General features: G+C 45.7%; 1 long non-coding RNA gene across 1 annotated transcript in view; it reads left to right on the top strand.

Moving 5' to 3' along the window:
- The window catches only part of LOC138361066 (uncharacterized), a 122652-nt gene that overhangs the window by 17731 nt on the left and 79624 nt on the right, over nucleotides 1–25297 (top strand). The window lies entirely within an intron of this gene.

Below are 25297 nucleotides of genomic sequence, written 5' to 3'. Positions count from 1 at the left end.
ACTAGTTTACACTCGGAACGCGACTCTCCAATCAGTTTACATCTGTATCCTCAATTGCTGCTAGGTGATCAAGGGCAAACATTTAACCTTGAATGTTTAATCCAAACCAAATGATGGGTAGCAAAGATGTATGGTAAGGTAAAAGTTGGGTGGCGAGGCAAGTTTTGGGGTGGTGAAGACTTAGAATATTGTTCAATGTGGGTGACAAAGACTTGCTGTGAAGAGTAGGTAAAGAATAAATTGAGAGATAGGAGAATTATCTTAAGATTAGGCTTGGACTGGCTGGCATATGCATTATATATCATTAATGCATACGCCAGGGGGGGGGGATGGGAGATCTCCCCAAAGGCATAAACTGCTAGGTCAGGTAATCCACAAACCCATATCCAATGACTCCAAGGTCATGGGAAGCTTGACCTTCCCCTGAAGTTGCACCCACCGTTATATCTGTCTGTATGGCCTGTTTTGCCGCAGTTTGCACAGTGTGCTTCATTATGGCAGGCGAGGCGACTGTGCCCCAATAGATAACAAGCGTAACATCGTTACACAGGGAAGTTGTAGGGCTGGACCTGATACGAGGTTCTGTGTAGTACCACCCGATCAGGGAGGGGCCCATCGAACTTTACACAGACCATGGATGTCGGGTTTGCTGCTCCGCGAATCCCGGTAACTTCCAATAATCCCGCTGATGCACCCCCTAACACATGCAGAGCGGTCTGGATGTTATCCACATCAACACTCTGGTCATTGGGCCAATCTTCCCATACCGGGCCCGAGACTGCTCCTGCGACAATACCTGTCGGCACCTGACGGGCCAGTCCCCCAACTTAATAATGTCGGATACACGGATGTGTGATAGAGCCTCCTTTTTGATGTGTAGCTTCAGTGCTGCACCCCTACCCAGGGTACACGCGGTCTCAGGCAGGCAATGTGGCCACAATACCGAAGCCTCAATTGCTGCACCTAAGGTACGAGGATTTGCAACCACGCACTGAGCTGATTCTGACTGGATTAGGACAACCACAAACGAGGAATGAGGTACCACAGGAGAAAGGTCTTCTGAAGGCAAAGACATTCTCTTAGCATCTCGCTTTGGCGCAGCATCAGCCGACTCATTTTCCAGCAGACGTTTTCCTCTCTGGAACTTGCTGTCAACGTACATGGCGCCCCCGCTCGGGGAGGCGTCCATTAGTGAGGCTCCGGCCTCCCCCGGGGCTGTGAGCCCCTGGGTAGCTGCAGTGAGCACACACTGGCCCAAAAAAGCCATCTGAATTCAAAGATGAGTCCCAGGCGAGGTGTGGAAAGAAAGTCCAGCCAGGGGCGTTCAATCTGCGCGCCGAGATGGCCGACCTTCGGGCGGGAATCTCCTCCACAACCAAATCTTTAGTGTGGACCCCCTCCCCGCTCAGCTCGTTGTTGCCCTTGTGGGGGCTTAGTGGGCGGCTGCCAGAGTGTGATGCTCCTTGGGACAGTCCTCTGTCCTTTTCTAGCCTTGTGCTCCTGCTGCCGTCCTCTCCAATTCTGCTGGGCACCTTTTCCTTTTCCTTCTGTTTCGTTTTTCTCCCCCCTCTTCTCCTATCTGCTTGCCGTTTCCTGCCGACCTTTTGCTTGTTCTGGTTCTTCCCTTGGACTACTACTATTTTGACGCCCGGGTGCTTGAGGAGGCATACTCTTGCACCCGTAGAACTGTAGTACCCGACGTCGAGAGCGAGGGGAACCTTTTATTGTCAATCCTCCTTTCGTCACTGAACCCGATCTCGACGGACTGTCGGTTTCTTAAGGTGGCGTTTGTGGGGCGTATACTTACGACGCACACCTAGGAGGCCCCGGCAAGATCGGCGATAGCTTCTTGTTGGGTGTCCTGCCTCTAACTGTGGCTCCATGGTGGGTGTGGGGGCACATTCGTGAATGAATTCTTCTTTTCGTCATGATGATAAACCCTGTTTCGACTGCTTCTGGTTTACCTTCTCAGGCTCGTGGGGTGGGCGACCAAGCCCCCGAGTCGGTCCGTATTGGATGACCGGGCTCTGTAGCCTCCGCTGCATTGGGCCCCGACCTTGCTCCTCCTTTGGCTTCTCTGACTCCTTCCCCTGGCTCCCCTCCCTCCTCTGTGGTTGGGTCAAGCCCCAAGCCCCCAGTGGTGACTACCTCGTCCCCTGGCGCGGCTCCTTCTCTAGTTGTAACTACTGCGCCTTTTAACCCCTCTCTCTCTGGGGGTTCTCACCGCCGCCCTCGCTCGATTCCTTCCAGTTCTGCTACCTATCAAGCCTTGTTTGGTCCCGCTTCGTGGGCCAAATATTTTGATCTCCTCCCTCTTGATTCTGCGCCTCCTGACGATTTCTCCCTCCATCGACATCTCGTTGATTCCGTGGATGCCTCTGTTACCTCCAACCCCACTCGTCTCGGTACATGTGTCGTTGCTGCTCCTTCTCAGGATGCTGCTTCCCGCTTGGCTGCCTTATCCTGCCTTGGCGAGACCCCTGTTCGGGTCTCGAAGAACGCTCAGTTGAATGCCAGTGTTGGCACTATTCTGCTCCCGCCCCATGTTGCGACCGGTGTTCGGGACCTGCGCGACTGCCACGACGATATTCGACATATCCTCGCTGCCCAGGGCCATTCTATTCTCCAGGTGGACACGTTTACTCGTCCCCCTCGTGGTAGTCGCCGTCAACCCCTCCGGGTTGTGAAGATTACCTTTGATGGTAGGACCCTTCCGCCCTCTGTCATTCTTGCTGGTGCCAGGTGCTCTGTCCAGGAGTATATTCCTTCTCCTCGGCTCTGCAACAAGTGCTGGAGGTTTGGGCATGGTGCCCTCCGCTGCTCTGGGACTGTCTCTCTCTGTCCTTTGTGTGGTGGCGAAGGTCACTCTAAGTCGGAGTGCACTTCTCCCCAGGCTCGTTGCCTCAACTGCGGTGAGGCCCATCCTACCTTCTCCCGCGCGTGTGTCCATTACAAGCTTGAGGCGGCCGTCCTTAACCTGAAGCACCGGGAGCGTTTATCTTTTCCTGAGGCGAGGCGCCAGGTTCGCTGGCTCCCGCCTTATGCTAATATCTCTTATGCTCGCGTGTTGCGCTCTTCCTCTCCTCGTCCTTCCCGCCTTCCTCAGACTCACAACCGTTTCCGGGCCTTGGACCCTGATGCGCCCACTGCCCCCTCCTCTGTTCCTTTGGGTTCTCTCCCGAAGGATCCTCCTCCTGGTCCTCTGTCTGGGGTTCCCCTTCCTTCTACCCGGTCTGTCGTGTCTCCTGTGTCTTCTTCCTCGTCTCCCTCCGTTCCTCCTTCCCATCCTTCCCCTCCGTCTCTTGACTCTCCCCGCCGCCTGTCGGTGCGGGCTGATGTCCATCGCTCTCCAAACGGCTGTCATGTGTGCTCTCGTTCAGCTTCTCCTGTTGAGACACTAGAATCCGTTGCCCAGTACGTGGTTGCTGGGACACCGGTCTCTTTACGTCAGAAGCGTAAACCTGGCTCCTCTCCTTCCTCCTCCCCAGCAGGTAAGAAGGTTTCGCTTTCTTCCTCGGCCCCTACTTCTGCCTCTCTCGCTCCTTCCCCTCCCATTTCGGTGGTTGCGCCCCCTGTTCCTGCTATGGAGGTTTCTTTAGCCCCCGCTTCCCTCTCAGTTGCTGCCCTTGCTGAGGTACGCTCCCCTCTTTCTACCCCTCCTCTTCCTGCTGCTGTCCTTGACTGCTCCTCTCCGTTGTCTCCTCCTCCTCCTCCTCCTCCGGACCCCGCCCGTCCACCTCTGATCTGTTCTCCCATTTCCTTCCCTCCGTCTTTGCTCAGTTTACCCATGCCCCCTAACCCTGACTTTGCTGACCCTGATCCCAACCCTGATATTCTTTAAAGTGCTCTGTTGCTCTTTCGCCTTTGTTTCTTCCTTGTTCTCTGTTTTTGTCCTTTCTCTTCTCGTCGTTGTCCATTCTTCAATGGAACGTTCGAGGTTATTACGCTAATTTCCTCGAACTCCAACTTTTGATTTCGCGGTTTTCACCCCTTTGTGTCTGTCTCCAGGAGCCGATGCTTGGTGCTCGTCCTGGTCGTTTTCGTGGCTATTCCTTTCTCTCCTCCCCCCCCAGCTGTTGCTGGGGCTTCTAATTCTTCTACTCTTTTGATTCGTGCTGATGTTCCCTTTGTTCCTTTACTTTTTCCTTCACCTCTCCATTGTTCTGCTGATCGTGTCTTTGTGGGGAAATGGTACACTGTTTGTTCCATTTATCTCCCCCCGAGTGTCCCGCTTTCTCTCCTTGATTTGAAACACCTAGACTCCTTACTGGAGCCTGTGCTCCTGCTGGGTGACTTCAATTGTCGTCATTCTCTTTGGGGTGGCGTTCTGACGAATACCCGGGGTCGCCTTCTTGAGCCGTTTCTCCTCTCTTCTTCCCTGTCTCTTCTGAATTCTGGTGAGCCCACTCATTTGGACTCTCGGACTCGCACCCTTTCTTGTCTTGATCTTTCTCTCTGCTCTTCTTCTCTTCACTTAAATTTCACGTGGCAGGTTCTTGATGACCTCCATGGAAGTGATCATTTCCCCATCCTTGTTTCCTTTTTCTCTTTTCGCCCTTCCCTCTCTTTCCCTAGGTGGCAGTTTGCTAAGGCGGACTGGACCCTATTTACCCTCAGTGCTGCTCTCTCTGACCTCTCCCTTCTGCCTCTCTCTCGCGCTCTCCTCCTTTTTCATGACACTGTCTTCAACGCTGCCCTCCGCTCTATCCCTCGCTCTTCCTCCCGGGGTCCACGGAAGTGCGTTCCCTGGTGGAATGCGAACTGTGCTCGGGCTGTCCGCTGTAAGCGTGCAGCCTGGAAGAGGCACCGCCGTAGGCAGACGACCGATTCTTTTCTTTTCTTTCGGAAAGCGAGTGCGGTGGCCCGTAGGGCCATCCGTACGGCTAAACGTGAATGTTGGGCATCTTATGTCTCAACAATTACGTCCGAAACTCCTCTGGCCCAGATCTGGAAGCGTATCCGCAAGATAGCGGGTAAATTCGTTCCCGATGTTTCACCGGTCCTTCACCTCCATGATACTCTTGTGGCGGACCCGTTGCAGGTCGCTTCCGAACTGGGTTCCCACTTTTCTTCTGTTAGCTCTGGTCTTCATCTTCCCCAGTCTTTTCTTCTTCGTAAACCTGTTCTTGAGTCTCGTCCTTTAGATTTCTGCACTCGTCTTCAACTTCCCTATAATGATCCCTTCTCTCTCTCTGAACTTCGTTCTGCCCTGGCCCTCTGCGGTTCTACGGCGGCGGGCTCCGATGGTATTCATTATGAGATGCTTCGCCATCTCCCTCCGTGCACGTCTCAGTATTTACTGAGTCTGTATAATCGGATCTGGGAGTCGTCGTCAGTCCCTGAGGACTGGCTCGATGCCGTTGTCCTCCCTATTCGCAAACCGGGGTCTCTGGGTACTTCCCCTAAGGACTTTCGCCCTATTGCTCTCACAAGTTGTGTCTGCAAACTCTTTGAACGTATGGTTAACGTTCGTCTGATGTGGTTCCTGGAACACCATCACCTCCTCTCCCCTTCTTAATTTGGTTTCCGCAAGTGCCGCAGCACGACAGATGTCCTGGTGAACTTGGAGGTCTATATTCGTACTGCTTTTGTTGCGAAGACCTCCGTTGTTGCCGTCCTTTTTGACCTGGAAAAGGCTTACAACACCACTTGGCGATATCATATTCTATCTCAACTTCATTCTTTTGGCCTTCGTGGTCGTCTCCCTCTCTTTCTCCGCAGCTTCCTCTCTCGTCGTTCCTTTCGGGTGCGCCTTGGTACCGCGCTCTCTGCCTCTTTTCAGCAATATGAAGGTGTGCCCCAGGGTAGTGTTCTGAGCACTACTCTTTTTCTGGTTGCCCTCAATGGTCTTCTTTCCTCTCTTCCTTCTGGTGTCTTCTCCGCTCTCTATGTCGATGATCTTACCCTTTGCTGTCAGGGTGATGATTCGCCTCTCCTTCAGCGCCGGCTTCAACTTGCAATTGATGCCGTGTCGTCTTGGGCCACCGATCATGGCTTCAAGTTCTCTACTTCTAAGACTTGTGCCATGACTTTTACTCGGAAACGGGTTGTTCTTCGTCCCTCTTTGTCACTTTATGATCATCCCCTTGAATACAAAGAATCCGCAAAGCTTTTGGGGTTATTCCTTGACACTCGTTTGTCTTGGTCTCCCCATATCTCTTACCTTCGTGTTGAGTGCTCTAAGGCCCTTACCCTCCTTCGGGTCTTGTCCCATACTTCTTGGGGAGCGGATAGGCGCACTCTCCTTGCTTTACATTCCTCTCTCGTCCTGTCTAAGCTTGATTATGGTTGCCCTGCTTACTCGTCTGCTTCTCCTACTCTTCGCCGTCTTGATGCTTTGCACCATACTGGGTTGCGCCTCAGTTCTGGTGCCTTTCGTTCGACTCCCATCCTTAGCCTGTATGTTGACGCTGGCTTCCTGTCTCTCCAGGACCGCCGTGATCGCTACTGTCTTCGCTATCTTGCGCGGTCCTTACAACATCCTTCCTCTCGCCTCTGTCGTGCTTTAACTTTTACCCCTCCTGCGGTTTCTGTTCCTCTTCATCAGCTCCCTCTTTCTGTCCGGTTATCTCGCCTGCAGGATTCTCTTTCCGTTCGTATTTCTAATGTTTCTCCTCGTGTTGTTCCTTCTTTGCCCCCGTGGAGAGTTCCTCTTCCGCGGTTTTGTACTTCCTTGACCCGTATCACTAAAGCTTTTACCCCTCTCACGGTTCTAAAACGCCTTTTCCTTGAGCACTTTTCTTCTCACTCCCGCTCCGTTTCTGTCTTCACCGATGGGTCTAAGTCGGCGGACGGTGTTGGCTACTCTGTTGTTTTTCCTGATCGCACTTATATGTGTCGCTTACCTCCGGAGACTAGCATCTTTACAGTGGAACTTTATGCTATTCTCTATGCTCTTCGTCTCCTGCTTTCTCGTTGTCAGTCTTCCTTTGTAGTTGTTGTTGACTCTCGTAGTGCCCTCATGGCTCTCGGGTCCTTTAATCTGGTTCATCCAGTAGTTGTCGAGATCCAACATTGGCTGTTTCTTGTTCACAGTAAATTTAAGTCGGTTGAGTTTTGTTGGGTTCCCAGCCATATTGGTGTGTCTTTAAATGAGCGTGCGGATGCTGCCGCCAAGGAAGCTGTCCGCTCTTGTCCCATCTCTCGTAAAGGCGTTCCGTATTCCGACTTTTACCCGGTTATCCATTCCTTAGTCCTTACCCCGTTGGCAGGCTTCTTGGTTGTCTGTTTCTGGTAACAAGCTACGTACTCTTAAATGTTGTGTTTCCTCGTGGCCGTCCTCCTTCCACCGTAACCGGCGGTGGGAAACAGCTCTGGCGAGGTTGCGTAGTGGCCATACTCGCTTAACCCATGGTCACTTGATGGAGCGCAGCCCTGCTCCTTATTGTCCTAGTTGCATTGTCCCTCTTACGGACGTGCATGTCCTTCTTGAATGTCCTGACTTCCAGGACGAGCGTGTCTTGCTTTCCGACCGTCCCTCGCGGTCACTTGTCCCTCGATAGAATTCTTGGTGACTCGGATACTTTTGATATCGTTCGCCTTATGCGTTTTTGTTCTCGTATTGGCATCCTTGGTGATATTTAGCGCCCTCTGATTATTTTGCGCATTTGATGGTGCTACATAGCCTTCTCGGTTTGGTGCCTTCTTTTGATAATTACTTACTTCCTTATTCGTCAGCCTACTTCCAGCTGGAAATGTGGACGAGAGCACAGTTGACGGCCCATCAGGTTATCTTGAGGTGCTTCCGGGGCTTAGCGTCCCCGCGGCTCGGTCCTAGACCAGGCCTCCTTTTTGTTACACATCACCAGGAAGCAGCCCCGTAGCAGCTGTAACTCCCAGGTACCTATTTACTGCTAGGTGAATAGGGGCATCAGGGTGTAAGAAACTCTGCCCATTTATTTCCGCCTCCACCGGGGATCGAACCCGGAACCTCAGGACTACGAATCCCGAGCGCTGTCCACTCAGCTGTCAGGCGCCAACTGCGTCGGGGTCGAAGACAGCTCGCCAATATATGTCAAGGCACTCGACACTATTAGCATTAAGGCACACTCCTATTTTGTTTTCCTTAGTGTTGACTGTAGTGTGACTGCCACCATTCTAGTCCCAGACAGTTACGCTTAAATTCACTCTTTAACTCCTTAGAAACCTATTTGCTATTTTTTAATGGCTATTGTCGAACAGTTTTTCTTGACGTGGGCCTAAATTCTGACATCTCCTGTAGGTATGCAACAGAGCTCCCTGACGGCTGAGAGGACACTGCTCGGGATTCGTAGTCCTAAGGTTATGGGTTCGATCGCCCGGTGGAGGCGGAAACAAATGGACAGTTTCTTTCACCCTGATTCACCTGTTCATCTAGCAGTAAATAGGTACCTGGGAATTACAGCTGCTACGGGGCTGCTTGCTGGGGATGTATAACAAAAAGAAGGCCTGGTCAAGGACCGGGCCGCGGGGACGGTAAGCCTCGAAATCATCTCAAGATAACCTCAAGATGCTGATATATCTGAAGGTTCCTGATGCTGGGCGCATGCTTCAACTTATTCATTCATGCAAGCAGTAGAGAGAAGTTCCGTACTACATTTCGCACACAGCCATAACCACTCTACTTGGCCTAGTAAGCAAGGCCTAATTTACTTAACAGGCAGAATGATTTTCTTAATGTTCAAATAATTATTTCCAAATTATTTAATTCTAAATTAATTTTTCATTCCAAATACAAATTATTTGTATATTACGTACCTTAATTACCGACGTTATCGTGATAGGTTAGATTAGGAGAGTTAAGTCGCTTAGGTTAGTTTGGCTCTGCTCGAATTGATTACACTCCCAAAAATTTTCATGTATAATGAAACTCTAAACCACATCATTTCATGTTTAAAAATGTATGAAAATTCAACTTTCAGGAAAATTCTGCTTGCTAGGCAACTCCCGCTATTAGGCACGACATATATACAAACAGAATAGATAATAACTGTACGGTTTATTTATCGTACACAGGTGGAACCTTCATGGGAATATGGATGGGTATATCATGGGTATATGTATCTACACCTTCATGAGTGTAGATGGATGAGTAGGAAAATGGGTCAAGCACGCGCACTGGGTCAAGCACGAACGCTGAGTCAAGTGCACACACACTTCCATCTGTTTACGTACATTCATTCACACAGGTGCTCAAATACAGAAAGAAAAAAACACCGATGGAAAACAAAGAATACACTTAGTTTCTCTCAGGGAGGCTCACATCCACACTGAAATCTCCGGCCATACTAGCGAGCTCCCTCGCTCCATCTCTCACTAACGTAACTATACATCTGCGTTATCAGCGGGAACTTCCAACAGGGCTCGTTATCTTGTCCCAGATCGCTGACCCGCCAAGGCAGATGCCAACTTGCCTCAACACTACACAAATTTCTGCTCATTTGTAGCACAGGGAACGTGAGGGGCGAATGTAACTCAAAGTCGCTGCACGATTTTTCTTAAGTCTCTTGAAGAGGGACTTAAGAAAATCTGTCTTCGTGAATTTTGAAAGATGGTCGTAATTCGCAGCTCTTGTAAAGTTTCGTCTCTTAGTGTGGAGTGAACGGAGATATGATCTCCAGTGTGAAGCTACCATCAAGGGACGAGAATGTAGACATTTAGTTACTCTGAACTGGATAACAATGTTAAAGAACGTTTATTGAGCCAATAAAATTCATCTCGAGGGGATAGAGTAGCTTAGGCAATTTCTACCACCTCATAACACTTTTGTATCAGTATAAACATTTAATTATTAACTTGGTACAAAATAGAAGTAAAACTTGGTGATTGGTAGACATAAATAACATGAAAGTCCGCCCCCCCCCCTTCTAACAAAAACAGTTAGTCTTAATGATCATAACTCACGCTCACCTTATAATCTCAAAAATTATAAGCTAACTCTGCAATTTATTTCTCCAAGGGTGCCCTTCTACTTGAGGTTAATGTAATGTTGAGTTTGCTCAAATTATGCTCCATATTGCATATTATGTGTGTACTCCTGTGGTATATATATGTATTTCTTTTTAAATAATTAACCCGTCAACGTCAACTGTGGTGGTCAGTTTATCATTTTATTTTTACGTTGCCGTTGCCTGACGATGCCGGCTCTGTGGCGAGCAGTGGTGCCCTGACTTATGACAGTGTCCATGGTGCGCCCCTGGAGTTCCCTGATGACCTCCTCCGGCGTTACTTCGGGGGTTTTGGTACTGTTGTCAGCGTGCGGGTGAACACGCTCTCCTCGGGGCGGTATGCTGGGAGGCGTACAAACATTTGCACGTTGGGGATGCGCCTGCGGTCGGATATACCTTCTTCTGTCCGGCTTATGGGGTACTACGTCCGGGTGTATTATGCCCGGCAGCCTCGTACTGGTTTCCGGTGTGGCCTGTTGGGGCATCAGGCTGCCGGGTGCTCTGCGGCCCCTGCAGCTCCTGTCAACTTGTTCCGCGACGAGGATTTCCCGCCGCTCCCTCTGGCGGCAGTCTCCGGTGATGTTGATGAGGTGGTGCGCGTCCCGTCTGCTGCTGCAGCTTCCCCGGCGGCGCCTGCCATTCCTCCGGTGGGGGCGAGTGGCGACTTCTCGCCTCAAGAGTTCTACCATCTGGGTCCCCAGTTTGCAGGTGTTTGTTGCCCCGGTTCCAGATGTTATGGCGTCCCCGGTGGATGGACGAGACCCTTGGCAATGGGTGCTCTGGGAGGCGTTCAATGTGAGGTTCCCGCGGGCCAAGTTCCCGGGCAAGTATGTGCTCTGATTTCTTGTGTGTTTGCTCTGACATGCTGTGTGTCCTTCTGGCTGTTTGTTTGCCCTGTTCTATTATGTGCTTCTGCCTCTCCCTTTGTGCGTAGCTTTGCCGTGTGGCATATTAGTTTCTAGTGCTTGGCGTCACTCGTTTCGCGTTTTGGCTTAGCATTTCGCCTTTCCTGGCTTTGCGATTTCACCCTTCACGGGTACGCCGGGGCGCATCCGATCCCACGATCGTCGTTGCCCCTAACTCAACAACGACAACACCGTAGAGGGTCCCCTCCACCTGGACTAGGTACAGGGACCTTCTACAGTGTAAGTTATTTTTGGGGGATGAATTCGGTGTATGAGGAATTTCAGTGTTAAAGCATGCCTTCCGAGTGTGTGTGTGTGTGTGTGAGAGAGGCGTGGTTAAGTATTTTAGAAGTGTAGAGAGAAGTGTACCACTCACAGCTTTAAAATCTCTAATACAAACAGTTGTGCAATGCATTTTAATAGGATTTTAATTTGGCTCCAAAATATTGCTGAGGCCTCGAAATTGGGATATTTGGGATATTTCGAAAACTGCGGGGGGGTTTGGGACAAATGTGACCAAACGCATTGGCATATGTTGGGTATAAAAAGTCGTAATTTTAAACTGCGAGTATGTGCAGAGAGCCAGAATTTTGCTCCAAAATATGGCTCAGGCCTCGAAATTGGGATGTTTGGGATATTTTGAAAACTGCGGGGGGGTTTGGGACAAATGTGACCAAACGCCGCTTTCAGTACTTGCCATATGTTGGGTATAAAAAAGTCGCAATTTCAAACTGCGAATACGTGCAGAAAGCCAGAATTTGGCTCCAAAATATGGCTCAGGCCTCGAAATTGGGATATTTGGGATATTTCGAAAACGGCAGGGGAGTTTGTGCAAAATGTGACTCACTGCCGCTTTCAGTACTTGGCATATGTTGGGTATAAAAAGTCGTAATATCGAAATGCGAATACGTGCAGAGAGCCAGAATTTGTCTATAAAATATAGCTCAGGCCTCAAAATTGGGATATTTGGGATATTTTGAAAACTGCAGGGAGGTTTGGGACAAATGTGACCAAACGCCGCTTTCAGTACTTGGCATATGTTGGGTATAAAAAGTAGTAATTTCAAACTGCGAGTACGTGCAGAGAGCCAGAATTTGGGTCCAAAATATGGCTCAGGCTTCGAAATTGGGATATTTAGGATATTTCGAAAACTGCAGAGGAGTTTGTGCAAAATGTGACTCACTGCTACTTTCAGGACTTGGCAAATGTTGGGTATAAAAAGTCGAAATTTTAAACTGCTAATACATGCATAGAGCCAGAATTTGGCTCTAAAATATGGCTCAGGCCTCGAAATTGGGATGTTTGGGATATTTTAAAAACTGCGGGTGGGTTTGGGACAAATATGACCAAACGCCGCTTTCAGAACTTGGCAAATGTTGGGTATAAAAAGTCGTAATTTCAAAGTGCGAATACGTGCAGAGAGCCAGAATTTGGCTCCAAAATGTGAATCAGGCCATAAAATTGGGATGTTTGGGATATTTGGAAAACTGAAGGGGGGATTGGGCTAAATGTGACCAAATGCCGTTTTCAAGACTTGTCATATGTTGGGTATAAAAAAGTCGCAATTTTAAACTGCGAATATGTGCAGAGAGCCAGAATTTGGCTCCAAAATACGGCTCAGGCCTCGATATTGGGATATTTAGGATATTTCGAAAACTGAAGGGGGGTTTGGGAAAAATGTGACCAAACGCCGCATTCAGTACTTGGCATATGTTGGGTATAAAAAAGTCGAAATTTCAAACTGCGAATACGTGCAGAGAGCCAGAATTTGGCTCCAAAATATGGCTCAGGCCTCGAAATTGGGATGTTTGGGATATTTTGAAAACTGCAGGGGAATTTGTGCAAAATGTGACTCACTGCCGCTTTACGTACTTGGCATATGTTGGGTATAAAAAGTCGTAATATCAAACTGCGAATACGTGCAGAGATCCAGAATTTGGCTCCAAAATATGGCTCAGGCCTCGAAATTGGAATGTTTGGGATATTTTGAAAACTGCAGGGTGGGTTTGGGACAAATGTGACCAAACGCCGTTTTCAGTACTTGGCATATGTTGGGTATAAAAAAGTCATAATTTCAAACTGCGAATACGTGCAGAGAGCCAAAATTTGGCTCCAAAATATGGCTCAGTCCTTGAAACTGGGATGTTTGGGATATTTTGAAAACTGCAGGGGGGTTTGGGACAAATGTGACCAAACGCCGCTTTCAGTACTTGGCATATGTTGGGTATAAAAAAGTCGATATTTCAAACTGCGAATACGTGCAGAGAGCCAGAAATTGTCTATAAAATATGGCTCAGGCCTCGAAATTGGGATATTTGGGATTTTTCGAAAACTGCAGGGGAGTTTGTGCAAAATGTGATTCACTGCCGCTTTCAGGACTTGGCATATGTTGGGTATAAAAAGTCATAATTTCAAACTGCGAATACGTGCAGTGAGCCAGAATTTTGCTCAAAAATATAGCTCAGGCCTCGAAATTGGGATGTTTGGGATATTTTGAAAACTGCAGGGGGGGTTTGGGACAAATGTGACCAAACGCCGCAGATCAGTACTTGGCATATGTTGGGTATAAAAAGGTTGAAATTTCAAACTGCGAATACGTGCAGAGAGCCAGAATTTGGCTCCAAAATATGGCTCAGGCCTCGAAATTGGGATATTTAGGATATTTCGAAAATTGCAGGGGAGTTTGTTCGAAATGTGACTCACTGCCGCTTTCAGGACTCGGCATATGTTCTGTATAAAATGTCGTAATTTCAAACCGCGAATACGTGCATAGAGCCAGAATTTGGCTCCAAAATATTGCTGAGGCCTCGAAATTGGGATATTTGGGATATTTCGAGAACTGCGGGGGGGTTTTTTGACAAATGTGACCAAACGCATTGGCATATGTTGGGTATAAAAAGTCGTAATTTTAAACTGCGAGTATGTGCAGAGAGCCAGAATTTTGCTCCATAATATGGCTCAGGCCTCGAAATTGGGATGTTTGGGATATTTTGAAAACTGCGGGGGGGTTTGGGACAAATGTGACCAAACGCCGCTTTCAGTACTTGCCATATGTTGGGTATAAAAAAGTCGCAATTTCAAACTGCGAATACGTGCAGAAAGCCAGAATTTGGCTCCAAAATATGGCTCAGGCCTCGAAATTGGGATATTTGGGATATTTCGAAAACAGCAGGGAAGTTTGTGCAAAATGTGACTCACTGCCACTCACAGGACTTGGTATATGTTGGGTATAAAAAGTCATAATTTCAAACTGCGAATACGTGCATAGAGCCAGAATTTGGCTCCAAAATATGGCTCAGTCCTTGATATTGGGATTTTTGGGATATTTTGAAAACTGCAGGGAAGTTTGGGACAAATGTGACCAAACGCCGCTTTCAGTACTTGGCATATGTTGGGTATAAAAAGTCGTAATTTCAAACTGCGAATACGTGCAGAGAGCCTGAATTTGGCTCCAAAGAATGGCTCAGGCCTCGAAATTGGGATGTTTGGGATATTTTGAAAACTGCAGGGGGGGTTTGGGACAAATGTGACCAAACGCCGCTTTCAGTACTTGGCATATGTAAGGTATAAAAAAGTCGTAATTTCAAACTGCGAATACGTGCAGAGAGCCAGAATTTGGCTCCAAAATATGGCTCAGGCCTGGAAATTGGGATGTTTGGGATATTTTGAAAATTGCAGGGGGGATTGAGACAAATGTGACCAAACGCATTGGCATATGTTGGGTATAAAAAGTCGTAATTTTAAACTGCGAGTATGTGCAGAGAGCCAGAATTTGGCTCCAAAATATGGCTCAGGCCTCGAAATTGGGATGTTTGGGATATTTTGAAAACTGCAGGGGAGTTTGTTCGAAATGTGACTCACTGCCGCTTTCAGTACTCGGCATATGTTGGGTATAAAAAGTCATAAATTCAATCTGCGAATACGTGCAGAGAGCCAGCATTTTGCTCCAAAATATGGCTCAGGCCTTGAAATTGAGATGTTTGGGATATTTTGAAAACTGCAGGGGGGATTGGGACAGATGTGACCAAACGCCGCTTTTAGTTCTTGGCATATGTTGGGCATAAACAAGTCGCAATTTCAAACTGTGAATACGTGCAGAGAGCCAGCATTTTGCTCCAAAACATGGCTAAGGCCTCGAAATTGGGATATTTGGGATATTTTGAAAACTGCAGGGGAGTTTGTGCAAAATGTGACTCACTGCTGCTTTCAGTACTTGGCATATGTTGGGTATAAAAATTCGTAATTTCAAACTGCGAATACGTGCAGAGAGCCAGAATTAGGCTCCAAAATATGGCTCAGGCCTCGAAATTGGGATATTTGGGATATTTCGAAAACTGCAGGGGAGTTTGTGCAAAATGTGACTCTCTGCCGCTTTCAGGACTTGGCTTATGTTGGGTATAAAAAGTAGAAATTTCAAACTGCGAATACGTGCAGAGAGCCAGAATTTGACTCCAAAATATGGCTCAGGCCTCGAAATTGGGATGTTTGGGATATTTTGAAAACTGCAGGGGAGTTTCTGCAAAATGTGACTCACTGCCTCTTTCAGTACTTGGCATATGTTGGGTATAAAAATTCGTAATTTCAAACTGCGAATATGTGCAGAGAGCCAGAATTAGGCTCCAAAATATGGCTCAGGCCTCGAAATTGGGATATTTGGGATATTTTGAAAACTGCAGGGGGGATTGGGACAGATGTGACCAAACGCCGCTTTTAGTACTTGGCATATGTTGGGCATAAACAAGTCGCAATTTCAAACTGCGAATATGTGCAGAGAGCCAGAATTAGGCTCCAAAACATGGCTAAGGCCTCGAAATTGGGATATTTGGGATATTTCGAAAACTGCAGGGGAGTTTGTGCAAAATGTGACTCACTGCCGCTTTCAGGACTTGGCATATGTTGGGTATAAAAAGTCGTAATTTCAATCTTCGAATTCGTGCATAGAGCCAGAATTTGGCTCCAAAATATAGCTCAGGCCTCGAAATTGGGATGTTTGTATTATTTTGAAAACTGCAGGGAGGTTTCGGACAAATGTGACCAAACGCCGCTTTCAGTACTTGGCATATGTTGGGTATATAAAGTCGTAATTTCAAATTGCGAATACGTGCAGAGAGCCAAAATTTTGCTCCAAACTATGGGTCAGGCCTCGAAATTAGCATGTTTAGGATATTTTGAAAGTTGCAGGGAGGTTTAGGACAAATGTGTCCAAACACCGCTTTCAGTACTTGGCATTTGTTGGGTATAAAAAGTCATAATTTCAAACTGCGAATACGAGCTGAGAGCCAGAATTTGGCTTCAAAATATGGCTCAGGGCTCGAAATTGAGATGTTTAGGATATTTTGAAAAATGCAGGGGAGTTTAGCAAAATGTGAGTCACTGCCACTTTCAGTACTTGGCATATGTTGGGTATAAAAAAGTCGTAATTTCAAACTGCGAGTACGTGCAGAAAGCCAGAATTTGGCTCGAAAATATGGCTCAGGCCTCGAAATTGGGATATTTGGGATATTTTGAAAACTGCAGGGGGGTTTGGGACAAATATGACCAAACGCTGCTTTCAGAACTTGGCATAAGTTGGGTATAAAAAGTCGTAATTTCAAACTGCGAATACGTGCAGAGAGCCAGAATTTGGCTCCAAAATGTGAATCAGGCCTTAAAATTGGGATGTTTGGGATATTTTGAAAACTGCAGGGGGGGATTGCTCCAAATGTTACCAAACGCCGCTTTCAGGACTTAGCATATGTTGGGTATAAAAATGTCGCAATTTTAAACTGCGAATACGTGCAGAGAGCCAGAATTTGGCTCCAAAATTTGACTCAGACCTCGAAATTGGGATGTTTGGGATATTTTGAAAACTGCATTGGGGGTTTTGGACAAATGTGACCAAACGCCGCTTTCAGTAATTGGCATATGTTGGGCATAAAAAGAGTCGTAATTTCAAACTGCGAATACGTGCAGAGAGCCAGAATTTGGCTCCAAAATATGGCTCAGGCCTCGAAATTGGGATGTTTGGGATATTTCGAAAACTGCAGGGGAGTTTGTGCGAAATGTGACTCACTGCAGTTATCAGGACTTGGCATATGTTGGGTATAAAATGTCGTAATTTCAAACCGTGAATACGAGCATAGAGCCAGAATATGGCTTCAAAATATGGCTCAGGCCTCGAAATTGGAATGTTTGGGATATTTTGAAAACTGCAGGGAGGGGTTTGGGACAAATGTTACCAAACGCCGCTTCCAGTACTTGGCATATGTTGGGTATAAAAAAGTCGTAATTTTAAACTGCGAATACGTGCAGAGAGCCAGAATTTGGCTTCAAAATATGGCTCAGGCCTCGAAATTGGGATATTTGGGATATTTTGAAAACTGCAGTGGGGTTTGGGACAAATATGACCAAACGCCGCTTTCAGAACTTGGCAAATGTTGGGTTTAAAAATTCGTAATTTCAAACTGCGAATACGTGCAGAGAGCCAGAATTTGGCTCCAAAATATGGCTCAGGCCTTGAAATTGGGATATTTGGGATATTTTGAAAATTGCAGGGAGGTTTGGGACAAATGTGACCAAACGCCGCTTTCATTACTTGGCATATGTTGGGCATAAAAAAAGTCGTAATTTCAAACTGCGAATACGTGCAGAGAGCCAGAATTTGGCTTCAAAATATTTCTCAGGCCTCGAAATTAGCATGTTTGGGATATTTTGAAAACTGCAGGGAGGTTTGGGACAAATGTGACCAAATGCCGCTTTTAGTACTTGGCATATGTTGAGTATAAAATTTGCAATTAAAAACTGCTAATACGTGCAGAGACCCAGAATTTGGCTCCAAATTATGGTTCAGGCCTCGAAATTGGGATATTTGGGATATTTAGAAAACTGCAGGGGAGTTTGGGCGAAATGTGACTCAATGCCGCTTTCAGGACTTGGCATATGTTGGGTATAAAAAGTCGTAATTTAAAACTTCGAATACGTGCAGAGAGCCAGAATTTGGCTCAGGCCTCAAAATTGCGATGTTTGGGATATTTTGAAAACTGCAGGGGAGTTTGTGCAAAATGTGACTCAATGCTGCTTTCAGGGCTTGGCATATATTGGGTATAAAAAGTCGTAATTTTAATCTGCGAATACGTGCATAGAGCCAAAATTTGACTCCAAAATATGGCTCAGGCCTTGAAATTGGGATGTTTGGGATATTCTGAAAACTGCAGAGAGGTTTGGGACAAAAGTGATGAAACGCCGCTTTCAGTACTTGGCATATGCTGGGTATATAAATTCATAATTTCAAACTGCAAATACGTGCAGAGAGCCAGAATTTGGCTCCAAAATATGGCTCAGGCTTCAAAATAGGGATATTTGGTATATTTCGAAAACTGCAGTGGAGTTTGTGCGAAATGTGATTCACTGCCGCTTTCAGGGCTTGGCATATGTTGAGTATAAAATGTCGTAATTTCAAATCACGAATACGTGAATAGAGCCAGAATTTGGTTCCAAAATTTGGCTCAGGCCTCGAAATATGGATGTTTGGGATATTTTGAAAACTACCAGGGGGGTTTGGGACAAATGTGACCAAACGCCGCGTTCAGTACTTGGCATATGTTGGGCATAAAAAAAGTCGTAATTTCAAACTGCGAATACGTGCAGAGAGCCAGAATTTGGCTCCAAAATATGGTTTAGGCCTCGAAGTTGGGATGTTTGGGATATTTTGAAAACTGCAGGATAGTTTGTGCTAAATGTGACTCACTGCCGCTTTCAGTACTTGGCATATGTTGGGTATATAAATTCATAATTTCAAACTGCGAATACGTGCAGAGAGCCAGAATTTGGCTCCAAAATATAGCTCAGGCCTCGAAATTAGGATATTTGGGATATTTCGAAAACTGCAGGGGAGTTTGTGCAAAATGTGACTCACTGCCGCTTTCAGTACTTGGCATATGTTGGGTATAAAAATCGTAATATCAAACTGCGAATACGTGCATAGAGCCAGAATTTGGCTCCAAAATATGGCTCATGCCTCGAAATTGGGATGTTTGGGATATTTTGAAAACTGCAGGGAGGTTTGGGACAAATGTGACCAAACGCCACTTTCAGTACTTGGCATATGTTGGGTATAAAAAGTCGTAATTTCAAACTGTGTATACGTGCAGAGAGCCAGAATTTGGCTCCAAAATATGGCTCAGGCCTCAAAATAGGGATATTTAGTATATTTCGAAAAATGCAGTGGAGTTTGTGCGAAATGTGACTCACTGCCGCTTTTAGGGCTTGGCATATGTTGGGTATAAAATATCGTAATTTCAAACCTCGAATACGTGCATAGAGCCAGAATTTGGCTCCAAAATATGGCTCAGGCCTCGAAATTGGGATGTTTGGGATATTTCGAAAACTGCTGGGGAGTTTGCGAATACGTGCAGAGAGCCAGAATTTGGCTCAAAAATATGGCTCAGGCCTCAAAATTGGGATATTTATGATATTTCGAAAATTGCAGGGGGTTTGTGCAAAATGTGACTCACTGCCGCTTTCAGGGCTTGGCATATGTTGGGTATAAAATGTCGTAATTTCAAACCACGAATACGTGCATAGAGCCAGAATTTGGCTCCAAAATTTGGCTCAGGCCTCGAAATAGGGATGTTTGGGATATTTTGAAAACTACAGGGGGGGGGGGGGTTAGGACAAATGTGACCAAACGCCGCGTTTAGTACTTTGCATATGTTGGGCATAAAAAAGTCGTAATTTCAAACAGCGAATACGTGCAGAGAGCCAGCATTTGGCTCCAAAATATGGCTCAGTCCTCGAAAGTGGGATATTTGGGATATTTCGAAAACTGCAGGGGAGTTTGTGCGAAATGTGACTCTCTGCCGCTTTCAAGACTTGGCATATGTTGGGTATAAAATGTCGTAATTTCAAACCGCGAATACGTGCATAGAGCCAGAATTTGGCTCCAAAATATGGCTCAGGCCTCGAAATTGGGATGTTTGGGATATTTTGAAAACTGCAGGGGGGGTTTGGGACAAATGTTACCAAACGCCGCTTTCAGTACTTGGCATATATTGGGTATAAAAAATTCGTAATTTCAAACTGCGAATACGTGCAGAGAGCCAGAGTTTGGCCCAAAATATGGCTCAGGTCTCGAAATTGGCATATTTGGGATATTTTGAAAACTGCAGGGGGGTTTGGGACAAATTTGACCAAAAGCCGCTTTCAGAACTTTGCATATGTTGGGTATAAAAATTCCTAATTTCAAACTGCGAATACGTGCAGAGTGCTTGAATTTGGCTCCAAAATATGGCTCAGGTGTCGAAATTGAGATATTTGTGATATTTCGAAAACTGCAAGGGAGTTTGTGCAAAATGTGACACACTGCCGCTTTCAGGACTTGGCATATGTTTGAATAAATAGTCGTAATTTCAAACTGCGAATACGTGCAGAGAGCCAGAATTTGGCTCCAAAATATGGCTCAGGCGTCGAAATTGGGATGTTTGAGATACTTTGAAAACGGCAGTGAGGTTTGGGACAAATATGACTAAACGTCGCTTACAGTACTTGGCATATATTGGGTATATAAAGTCGTAATTTCAATCTGCGAATACGTGCAGAGAGCCAGAATTTGGCTCCCAAATATTGCTCAGGCCTCGAAATAGGGATATTTGGGATATTTTGAAAACTGCAGTGCAGTTTGTGTGAAATGTGACTCACTGCCGCTTTCAGGACTTGGCATATGTTGGGCATAAAATGTCGTAATTTCAAACCGCGAATACATGCATAGAGCCAGAATTTGGCTCCAAAATATGGCTCAGGCCTCGAAATTGGGATGTTTGGGATATTTTGAAACTGCAAGGAGGTTTGGGACAAATGTAACCAAACGCCACTTTCAGTACTTGGCATATGTTGGGTACATAAAGTCGTAATTTCAAACTGCGAATACGTGCAGAGAGCCAGAATTTTGCTCCAAAATATGGATCAGGCCTCAAAATTGGGATATTTGGGATATTTCGAAAACTGCAGGGGAGTTTGTGTGAAATGTGACTCACTGCCGCTTTCAGGGCTTGGCATATGTTATGTATAAAATATCGTAATTTCAAACCGCGAATACGTGCATAGAGCCAGAATTTGGCTCCATAATATTGCTCAGGCCTCGAAATTGGGATGTTTGGGATATTTTGAAAACTGCAGGGGGGGTTTGGGACAAATGTTACCAAACGCCGCTTTCAGTACTTGGCATATATTGGGTATAAAAAATTCGTAATTTCAAACTGCGAATACGTGGAGAGAGCCAGAGTCTGGCTCCAAAATAAGGCTCAGGCCTCGAAATTGGGATGTTTGGGATATTTCGAAAACTACAGGGGAGTTTGTGCAAAATGTGACTCACTGCCGCTTTCAGTACTTGGCATATGTTGGGTATAAAATCATAATATTAAACTGTGAATACGTGCAGAGAGCCAGAATTGGGCTCCCAAATATTGCTCAGGCCTCGAAATTGGGATATTTGGGATATTTTGAAAACTGCAGTGCAGTTTGTGTGAAATGTGTCTCACTGCCGCTTTCAGGACTTCGCATATGTTGGGTATAAAATATCGTAATTTCAAACCGCGAATACGTGCATAGAGCCAGAATTTGGGTCCAAAATATGTCTCAGGCCTCGAAATTGGGAAGTTTGTGATATTTTGAAAACTGCAGGGGGGGTTTGGGACAAATGTTACCAAACGCCGCTTTCAGTACTTGGCATATATTGGGTATAAAAAATTCGTAATTTCAAACTGCGATTACGTGGAGAGAGCCAGAGTCTGGCTCCAAAATAAGGCTCAGGCCTCGAAATTGGGATGTTTGGGATATTTCGAAAACTACAGGGGAGTTTGTGCAAAATGTGACTCACTGCCGCTTTCAGTACTTGGCATATGTTGGGTATAAAATCGTAATATTAAACTGCGAATACTTGGAGAGAGCCAGAATTTGGCTCCATAATATGGCTCAGGCCTCGATATTGGGATATTTGGGATATTTCGAAAACTGCAGGGGAGTTTGTACAAAATTTGACTCACTGCCGCTTTCAGGACTTGGCATATGTTGGGTATAAAAAGTCGTAATTTCAAACTGCGAATACGTGCATAAAGCCAGAATTTGGCTGAAAAATATTGCTCTGTCCTCGAAATTGGGATGTTTGGGATATTTTGAAAACTGCAGGGGGGTTTGGGACCAAAGAGACGAAACGCCGCTTTCAGAACTTGGCATATGTTGCGTATAAAAAGTTGTAATTTCAAACTGCGAATACGTGCAGAGAGCTTGAATTTGGCTCCAAAATATGGCTCAGGCCTCGAAAGTGGGATGTTTGGGATATTTTGAAAACTGCAGGGGAGTTTGTGCAAAATGTGACTCACTGCTGCTTTCAGTACTTGGCATATGTTGGGTATAAAAAGTCGTAATTTCAAACTGCGAATACGTGCAGAGAGCCAGAATTTGGCTCGAAAATATTGCTCAGGCCTCGAAATTGGGATATTTGGGATATTTCGAAAACTGGAAGGAAGTTTGTGCAAAATGTGACTTACTGCCGCTTTCAGGAATTGGCATATGTTGGGTATAAAAAGTCGTAATTTCAATCTGCGAATACGTGCATAGAGCCAGAATTTGGCTCAAAAATATGGCTCAGGCCTCGAAATTTGGATATTTGGGATATTTCGAAAACTGCAGGGGAGTTTGTGCGAAATGTGACTCACTGCCGGTTTCAGGACTTGGCATATGTTGGGTATAAAATATCGTAATTTCAAGCCTCGAATACGTGCATAGAGCCAGAATTTGGCTCCAAAATATGGCTCAGGCCTCGAAATTGCGATGTTTGAGATATTTTGAAAACTGCAGGAGGGTTTGGGACAAAGGTTACCAAACGGCGCTTTCAGTACTTGGCATAAATTGGGTATAAAAAAGTCGTAATTTCAAACTACGAATACGTGCAGAGAGCCAGAATTTGGCTCAAAAATATGGCTCAGGCCTCAAAATTGGGATATTTATGATATTTCGAAAATTGCAGGGGAGTTTGTGCAAAATGTGACTCACTGCCGCTTTCAGTACTTGGCATATGTTGGGTATAAAAATCCTAATATCAAACTGCGAATACGTGCAGAGAGCCAGAATTTGGCTCCAAAATATGGCTGAGGCCTCGATATTGTGATGTTTGGGATATTTTGAAAACTGCAGGGAGGTTTGGGACAAATGTAACCAAACGCCGCTTTCAGTACTTGACATATATTGGGTATAAAAAAGTCGTAGTTTCAAACTGCGTATACGAGCAGAGAGCCAGAATTTGGCTCCAAAATATGGCTCAGTCCTCGAAATTGGGATATTTGGGATATTTCGAAAACTGCAGGGGAGTTTGTGCGAAATGTGACTCACTGCCGCTTTCAGGGCTTGGCATATGTTGGGTATAAAATGTCGTCATTTCAAACCACGAATACATGCATAGAGCCAGAATTTTGCTCCAAAATTTGGCTCAGGCCTCGAAATAGGGATGTTTGGGATATTTTGAAAACTACAGTGGGGGGATTGGGACAAATGTGACCAAATGCCGCGTTCAGTACTTGGCATATGTTAGGCATAAAAAAGTCGTAATTTCAAACTGCGAATACGTGCAGAGAGCCAGCATTTGGCTCCAAAATATGGCTCAGTCCTCGAAATTGGGATATTTGGGATATTTCGAAAACTGCAGGGGAGTTTGTGCGAAATGTGACTCACTGCCGCTTTCAAGACTTGGCATATGTTGGGTATAAAATGTCGTAATTTCAAACCGCGAATACGTGCATAGAGCCAGAATTAGGCTCCAAAATATGGCTCAGGCCTCAAAATTGGGATGTTTGGGATATTTTGAAAACTGCTGGGAGGTTTGGGACAAATATAACCAAACGCCACTTTCAACACTTGGCATATGTTGGGTATAAAAAAATCGTAATTTCATACTGCGAATACGTGCATAGAGCCAGAATTTGGCTCCAAAATATTGCTCAGTCCTCGAAATTGGGTAGTTTGGGATATTTTGAAAACTGCAGGGGGGTTTGGGACAAATATGACCAAACGCTGCTTACAGAACTTGGCATATGTTGGTTATAAAAAGTAGGAATTTCAAACTGCGAATACGTGCAGAGAGCTTGAATTTGGCTCCAAAATATGGCTCAGGCCTTGAAAGTGGGATGTTTGGGATATTTTGAAAACTGCAGGGGAGTTTGAGCAAAATGTGACTCACTGCCGCTTTCAGTATTTGGCATATGTTGGGTATAAAAAGTCGTAATTTCATACTGCGAATACGTGCAGAGAGCCAGAATTTGGCTCCAAAATATGGCTCAGGCCTCAAAATTGGGATGTTTGGGATATTTTGAAAACTGCAGGGGGGTTTGGGACAAATGTGACCAAACGCCGCTTTCAGTACTTGGCATACGTTGGGTATAAAAAAGTCGTAATTTCAAACTGCGAATACGTGCAGAGAGCCAGAGTTTGGCTCAAAAATATGGCTCACACCTCGAAATTGGGATGTTTGGGATATTTCGAAAACTGCAGGGGAGTTTGTGCAAAATGTGACTCACTGCCCCTTTCAGTACTTGGCATATGTTGGGTATAAAAATTCGTAATTTCAAACTGCGAATACGTGCATAGAGCCAGAATTTGGCTCCAAAATATTGCTCAGTCCTTGAAATTGGGATGTTTGGGATATTTTGAAAACTTCACGGACGGTTTGGGAAAAATGTGACCAAACGCCGCATTCAGTACTTGGCATATGTTGGGCATAAAAAAGGTCGTAATTTCAAACTGCGAATACGTACAATGAGCCAGAATTTGGCTCCAAAATATTGCTCAAGCCTCGAAATTGGGATATTTGGGATATTTCGAAAACTGCAGGGGAATTTGTGCGAAATGTGACTCACTGCCACTTTCAGTACTTAACATATGTTGGGTATAAAAAAGTCGTAATTTCAAACTGTGAATACGTGCAGAGAGCCTGAGTTTGGCTCCAAAATATGGCTCTCGCCTCGAAATTGGGATTTTTGGGGTATTTCGAAAACTGCAGGGGAATTTGTGCAAAATGTGACTCACTGGCGCTTTCAGTACTTGGCATATGTTGGGAATAAAAATCGTAATATCAAACTGCGAATACGTGCAGAGAGCCAGAATTTGGCTCCAAAATATGGCTCAGGCCTCGATATTGTGATGTTTGGGATATTTTGAAAACTGCAGGGAGGTTTGGGACAAATATAACCAAACGCCACTTTCAACACTTGGCATATGTTGGGTATAAAAAGTCGTAATTTCAAACTGCGAATACGTGCATAGAGCCAGAATTTGGCACCAAAATATTGCTCAGTCCTCGAAATTGGGTAGTTTGGGATATTTTGAAAACTGCAGGGGGGTTTGGGACAAATATGACCAAACGCTGCTTACAGAACTTGACATATGTTGGGTATAAAAAGTCATAATTTCAAACTGCGAATACGTGCAGAGAGCTTGAAT

Source organism: Procambarus clarkii, unplaced genomic scaffold, assembly GCF_040958095.1.
Source record: "Procambarus clarkii isolate CNS0578487 unplaced genomic scaffold, FALCON_Pclarkii_2.0 HiC_scaffold_165, whole genome shotgun sequence".
In the NCBI taxonomy this organism is placed as follows: Eukaryota; Metazoa; Arthropoda; class Malacostraca; order Decapoda; family Cambaridae; genus Procambarus; species Procambarus clarkii.
Note: the sequence above shows the minus strand (reverse complement) of the source record. Positions and strands in the feature narration are given on the sequence as shown.